At 49.0% G+C, this 7357-nt stretch overlaps 1 long non-coding RNA gene across 1 annotated transcript; it reads right to left on the bottom strand.

Moving 5' to 3' along the window:
- Nucleotides 1-918: 918 nt before the first annotated feature.
- On the bottom strand, nt 919-7095 carry LOC125556311. Its single transcript, XR_007305059.1, has 3 exons — nt 7013-7095; nt 1504-1604; nt 919-1015 (listed from the first exon to the last, which is right to left on the bottom strand). It is a non-coding gene; the product is annotated as an uncharacterized LOC125556311 (long non-coding RNA).
- Nucleotides 7096-7357: the final 262 nt, after the last annotated feature.

Raw genomic sequence — 7357 nt, 5'->3', positions numbered from 1 at the left:
GGCCATTCGCTATTTGGGGATTGGATATGGTTGGACCCCTGAGGACCGGTAGAAGTGGTTTCACTCATTTGCTTGTAGCAGTCGACAAGTTCACTAAATGGATCAAAGCCTGATACGTCTCCAACGTATCTATAATTTTTGAATGTTCCATGCTATTATATTATCTGTTTTGGATGTTTAAAGGGCTTTAATATGAACTTTTATATTATTTTTGGGACTAACCTATTAACCGAAGGCCCAGTGCAAATTGTTGTTTTTTTTTGCCTATTTCAGTGTTTTGTAGAAAAGGAATATCAAACGGAATCCAAACGGAGTGAAACTTTCGCGAGGATATTTTTTTGGAACAAACGCTATCCAGGAGACATGGAGTGGAGGTTGCTACCTCTTGAGCATGTGTTGGTTTTCCCTTGAAGAGGAAAGGGTGATGCAGCAAAGCAGCGTAAGTATTTCCCTCAGTTTTTGAGAACCAAGGTATCAATCCAGTAGGAGACCACGCGCGAGTCACCTCATACCTACACTACTAGAAAAAAGGCTATTAGTGGCGCACCACATATTGCTATTAATGGCGCACTATGGGTGCGCCATTATTAACATGCCATTAGTAATTGTTAGTAATGGCGCACCTTTGATGCGCCATTGGTAATCCAAATATCAATGGCGCACCACATGGTGCACCACTACTAACCCTTAGGTGCTCCTTGTATTCCCTTCAGGTGCGCCACTAATAGCCTTATAGGTGCGCCACTAGTAATAAAGGAAGGTGCACCACTAATAAGGGCTTAAATGCGTCACTAGTAATGTATTTGGAAAACAAAAAAATCCAAATTTACAGAAAACAACATATAAGGAAAAATAATTTTAAAACAAAAAGTGAAATAGAATCATAATTTTTATTATAGTAAGAATATTACAATGTCTTTACAAGTATCCAATAAAAGGAAAATTGCAAGGAAATAAAAGAAATTCCTAAAACTAATCTTCTAGTAATATTTTCTTCTTTTTCTTCACTTTATCCCTGCAAAATGTAACAAAATAAACAGAAAGACAAACAAACTATTTATAACATGTCAATACTGTCATTTTTTATGCAGAACTAGATATGATCATATATTTCCAGAATTACATGGTGTGAATATTGTATGAGTAAGATTCTAATGGAAATGAATTTTGATAGGAGCCCTCTTTCGACGAGTATTTATCTGACAGAGCTAAATAATCAGGGCATTTACCTTTTGATAATATTATTATACTATACTACCAGTATACTACTCCACTTGGATTTTTTAGATGAGCAGATCTGAGATAGACATCTGTTCGAGTGGCTATAGGTAGGCTTGAAGAATTCTCATCGGTTCAAGTGGCTACAGGTAGTCACACAGCTGGAATATAGACTACTAGTACTATTTGAAAAGAAAACAAGAGCAAATCTGAACGTACTAGTCAGATCCGATCACATTGAGCTAGAAAGAAAATGCACCAGGAAACAGATGGCCGCCGACTTACTTCCAGACGTTGAGGATCTCGTTGTGCCCGGCGAAGACGCTGCGGAGCGCGTCGCGGACGGACTGCTCACAACGATAGTTGCCGCAGATGAACTCGTTGTCCTGCAGGTAGTCCAGCAGTCAGGAATTAAAGATAGGAGGGCTAGAACTGAAAGAACTAACATCTTAGAAAGCAACATGAGATAATTCATATATGCAAAATACATATGAAGTGGTCTTCACCAAATTTGTTGAAACATGAACGAAATGTTTTAGCAGTACCAATGATACATGCCAAATTAATTGTTCCTGTCATGACAATATAAAAGTAGTTCTTGCATGCCAATGAAGACTTGCTAGTGTCAATTGGCATCAGAGCTGTGGTGTTCGATCCACTCTCCGGTGGCCGGCGGTGTCTGATCCGCGGCGTACCATGTCGGATAGCGAAGAGGAGAAGAAGAACAAGAGCGGGACCAACTCGCCGTCGAAGACACCGGCGTCCAAGGTGCCGCTCGCGCGCCTTACCGGCAGCGGCAGCGGCGAGCTCCGTGTGGTGGAGCGCGTCGTGCGCGAGGAGTCGGGGACATCCATGATGCTCACGCGCACAAACTACATGGAATGGGCGCTCGTGATGCAGGTCAAGCTGCAGGTCGCCCGCGTCTGGTCCGCGGTGACCGAGGACACCGTCGACGAGTGCGACGACCGGCGTGCGCTACAGATCATCCTCACCGGCGTTCCGCCGGAGTTGATGCGGGTGCTGGCCACGAAGGACTCGGCGAAGAAGGCGTGGGAGACCATCAAGACGCTCCGCATGGGGAGCGAGAAGGCTCGCGAGGCCAAGGCGCAGGTGCGCCGCCACGAGTTCGAGGATCTGCGCTTCAAAGACGGCGAGTTCGTCGAGGACTTCGGGCTGCGACTCGCCGGCCTCGTCTCCGACCTAGAGCTGTATGGCGATCCCGTGACAGAGCACAAGGCAGTCCAGAAGTTCCTCTGCATGGTGCCACGGAAATATCGTTAGATGGCGATGGCAATCGAGAGCCTCGTCGATCTGAAGACGATGACCATCGAGGAGCTCGTCGGGCGTTTCTCGGCATGTGAAGATCATTACGATCTCGATGATGCGGGGCAGTCCGGCGGCCGCCTGCTCTTCACACGTGAGGAGTGGCTCATCCACGAGCGACAACTAGGTGGGGGCGGGTCATCGTCCGGTGGCGGCGGCGGCAAGAACAAGTCGCCGGGCAAGCCCAAACCTCACGGCGGCGGCGGTGGCAGACCTGCGCCGGGCAGCGGCACATCCGGCGGCTCGGGCGGCAAGAAAAAGGGCATGTGCCACTACTGCAATAAGCCAGGTCATTGGAAGAAAGAGTGCTATACCAGGATCAAGGCAGAAGAGGAACGTGCGAAACAGGGTCAAGCACATCTAGTTCGCGAAGGCGACGAGCACCATGAGGGGCTTATGATGGCTGCGGTCACCACCTGTGTCACCACCAGTATAGTCGCGCCCCAGGTGGTCCATCTGAACGAAGAGAAGGTGCATCCAGAGATCTCACCTCCGGGGCTGTGGTATTTTGATACAGGGGCTACTAGCCACATGACTAGCGACAGAGCTATGTTCAGTACTCTTGATGAATCAGTGCAGGGCACTGTTAAGTTTGGAGATGGGTCACACATCACAATCCAAGGGAGGGGTTCAGTCATCTTTAGGGGTTAGAGTGGCAACCAACGTGCAATGTCTGAAGTTTACTACATCCCGAGCCTTCACAGCAATATAATCTCTCTTGGCCAGCTAGATGAAGGGGGGTGCAGGATTCAGATACATGAGGGACTGATGACCATTCATGACACAACAGGGCACTTGATGGCTCATATTCGACGGTCAGTGAGCCGCCTCTACACTGCAATTCTGCCCATCGCTGCACCAACCTGTTTACTGACCAAAACTGATGATGAAACCTGATGCTGGCACGCTTGGATGGGGCACCTGCACTTCAGAGCTCTGCGAGCTATGTCATCCAAGGGCATGGTGAAGGGAATACCGTTCATTGACAGAGTTGACGAGTATTGTGACCGTTGTGCTTTGGGCAAACAGCATCGCACCCCTTTCCCTCAAGTTGCTGCATACCGAGCTGATCAGGGGCTGGAGCTAGTCCATACAGATTTGTGTGGTCCTTTAAACCCACCAACGCTCGGAGGTAACAAGTACTTTTTACTTGTTGTTGATGACTACAGTCGATACATGTGGTTAGCTGTGCTGAAATCCAAAGACGACGCCTTCAGTTCTTTCAAGAAAATTCAGACTATGGCTGAAACTGAAGAGAGATGCAGGCTGCGTGTTTTCCGTTCTGACCGGGGCGGCGAGTTTAACTCCGGTGACTTCATGGATTACTATAGCGAGCACGACATCAAACACTACACGACCGCGCTGTATTCGCCACAACAAAATGGCGTGGTCGAGCGGCGTAATCAGACTGTCGTCGAGATGGCGCGGTGTTTACTGAAGAGCATGGGCATGCCCGCTGTCTTCTGGGAGGAAGCAGTCAGAACAGCGGTCTACATCCTCAACCGGTCCCCGACGCGCAGCCTCGACGGTGTCACCCCCTACGAGGCGTGGCACGGCCGTAAGCCCAACGTGCAGCATCTGCGCACTTTTGGTTGCACGGTACATGTGAAGAAGCTAGGTCCGGGTGTGACGAAGCTCTCCGATCGATCGACGCCAATGGTTTTCATCGGATATGAAGAAGGGGCTAAGTGCTACCGGGTGTACAATCCAGTGACCAAGAAACTTCAGGTAACTCGTGATGTTTTATTTGAAGAAAGCGGGCCATGGAACTGGGATGAGCCGGGCGCGTCCGCAGCGGCGTCCGCGGCACCAACATTAACGGTGGTTTATACCACCGGCCCCGGTGAGCACGAGCTGGACTCCGGCAGCGCCTCGAGTCCGCAGGCGAGCGGGAGCGCGGTGTCACCCTCTACACCAACTCTTGGGTCACCGCGGTCACCCGTGTCGCCGAGCCCTGGGAGTCCGCGGTCACCTACGCCGCCAGCTCCGGCCACCACCGAGGGCATGTCTGCTACGCCTACGCCGGCCGGCAGCATGGGCTGGACCACAACACCAACAAACGACAACGCACGGGTGTCGACTCCGGGCCCATTCGTTATCGGCGTCTCGAGTATATACTCGACGAGACCAAGGATGCCGTTGTTCGGGAGTTTGACGAGTGCTGTCTACTCAGTGCCGAGGAGCCATGCAATGTTGACGCATCTCTCGGCGACATGTCTTGGAAGGCCGCCATGGATGAAGAAATGCGTTGCATCAACGAGAACCAGACCTGGAAGCTAAGCACACTTCCGGCTGGGCACAAAGCCATTGGTTTGAAATGGGTGTTTAAGGTGAAACATGATCCAGCGGGAAACATTGTTAAGCACAAAGCACGCCTGGTTGCCAAGGGTTATGCTCAGCAAGAGGGGGTGGATTTTGATGAGGTTTTTGCACCAGTTGCCAGGATGGAAATAGTGCGTGTGTTGCTAGCTCTCGCGGCACATTCCGGCTGGAAAGTTCATCACATGGACGTCAAGTCCGCGTTCCTAAATGGCGAGCTTGGCGAAGAGGTTTATGTTGCCCAGCCACCTGGGTACTTGGCCGTCGACGAGGAGGACCGAGTGCTCAAGCTGCACAAGGCACTGTATGGCCTTCATCAGGCCCCCCGGGCGTGGTATGCGAAGCTGGACCGGTCTCTAACAGAGTTGGGCTTCACACGAAGCCCGTTGGAGCATGCAGTGTATAGGCATGGTGATGCAACCTCATTCCTTTTGGTTGGAGTCTATGTAGATGACCTCATCATCACCGGGACGGACGTTTCTGCCATTGTGAAGTTCAAGCAACAAATGCAGCAGTTGTTTAAGATGAGCGACCTCGGACTCCTAAGCTACTATCTAGGGATCGAGGTGTCACAATCAGAAGGCCAAATCACGTTGCATCAGCGAAGCTATGCCGCCAAGATTTTGGAGGCTGCTGGCATGAGTGAGTGTAATGCTTGTGCTACACCTATGGAGAACCGTTTGAAATTGAAAAAAGAAGATGGTGGTGAACCCGCCGATGCCACTTTGTACCGGAGTGTGATTGGGAGCCTACGTTATCTTGTGAACACTAGACCCGACATCGCATTCGCTGTTGGGATCACCAGCCGGTTCATGGAAAAGCCTAGCTCACACCATTGGGTGGCTGTCAAGCAAATTCTCAGATACATAAAGGGAACAATGGACTATGGGTGCTGTTATAAGGCTGGCTATGGAGAAGCAACACTTGTTGGTTACAGTGACAGCGACCATGGAAGTGACATCGGGGATCGCAAGAGTACTTCTGGGCAGATCTTCTTCCTCGTGAGAATCCAGTGACTTGGTGCTCGCAAAAGCAAAAGATCGTGGCGCTCTCTTCTTGTGAGGCCAAGTACGTCGCTGGAGCAGCAGCAACATGCCAAGGGGTGTGGCTGTCACGGCTTATAGGAGATATGCTAGGCAAGCCAGCGGCCAAGTTCAAACTGCTGATTGACAATCAAGCCGCCATTGCACTCAGCAAGAATCCTGTTCATCACGACTGGAGCAAGCATATTGACATCAAGTTCCATTTCATACGGGACTGTGTAGACACCGGCAAAGTGGAGGTTAGTCATGTCCGTACACGGGAGCAACTCGCCGACGTGCTGACAAAGGCGTTGGGGCGGGTGATCTTCGTCGAGATGCGGCAGAAGATCCGGATGATCAAGGTGGAGCTGGAGCGCTGAGTCTATGGGGGTGAAATGTTGGATAAACTCATCGTTGTTTCCTTGTTCAGAATAATGTGGTGCATGGCCGATGTGACATCTGCATGCACGTAGCTAGTATACTGGGAGTGCTTGTAGCACGTCCAGGTTGTTTTTATTTGCTTATTTCTTTGTTTTAGTCCTCCGGTTAGTAAGGCACACGGATGCAGTCGTGGGATGGCGCGGCATCACGCAAATCGTGGGCAGTCTGACCGGAGGTTTGTTAGCTGAGATCCATTGTAATTGAGCTACACATTCAAAGGAATAACAGAAAGACTCGCGTAGGTTCAGGCGAGGCAAAAACTACCGTCTGTTGTTCGTTCTCGCTCGTTCTTCTCACTCTCCGGCGATCTAACTCGCCACTCCGGCAACTACAGATTCTATGAGGTTCAGGACATGTGTAATTGTGCCAAGTTCACTTGCAATGCCATTATTCATGATCTGAACTTTATCCTCCACAAAATAAAATAACAGTTGATCCATGTGAATGATACTTAATTTTGAAGCTACTGTTAATTTATAAACTGAATATATAGTGAGTTTATAAATTCAAAAATAGAAAATTCAGTTAGGTTACTGTTAACTGAATTTTGGAGTGTATACTTAACAAAGGCTTCATTTGAATGTACAGTCAATTTAAAAAAATGTGTTCATGGGGCAGCAGCACTAAGAACTGAAAGAAAAAGGTGCAGAAAAAAGCTACTGAAAAACAATATCAGAAGTAGTGGAGACGCTGTTGAGGCGCTGACTGAACCATTGATAGTACTACCACTCTTCGTTTTTGCGTCCATTAGCGTGACAGTGAGGTTACAACCTTTACTTAACATTGCAGTATGTGTATAAACTATAAAAAATAACTACACTGCCTGGTTTTCATCCAAATAAGAAAACCATTCAACCATGAAGTAGCTAGAGCTAGTGATTTCAATTCTCTACCATGATGCATGCATGTATGCGTGCAACAAACCGCCAGACTAATTAAGCATTGAGGTAGGCTACATAATCCAATCCGGCTAGCTCATAATCATATCCATACTAGGTAGCCGCTACGTAGTTAAGTCTAGACAGAGAGTCAGA

Source organism: Triticum urartu, chromosome 5 (genome assembly GCF_003073215.2).
Source record: "Triticum urartu cultivar G1812 chromosome 5, Tu2.1, whole genome shotgun sequence".
In the NCBI taxonomy this organism is placed as follows: domain Eukaryota; kingdom Viridiplantae; phylum Streptophyta; class Magnoliopsida; order Poales; family Poaceae; genus Triticum; species Triticum urartu.
The sequence above is the reverse complement of the archived record's forward strand: the minus strand, read 5'-3'. Positions and strand labels throughout refer to the sequence as shown.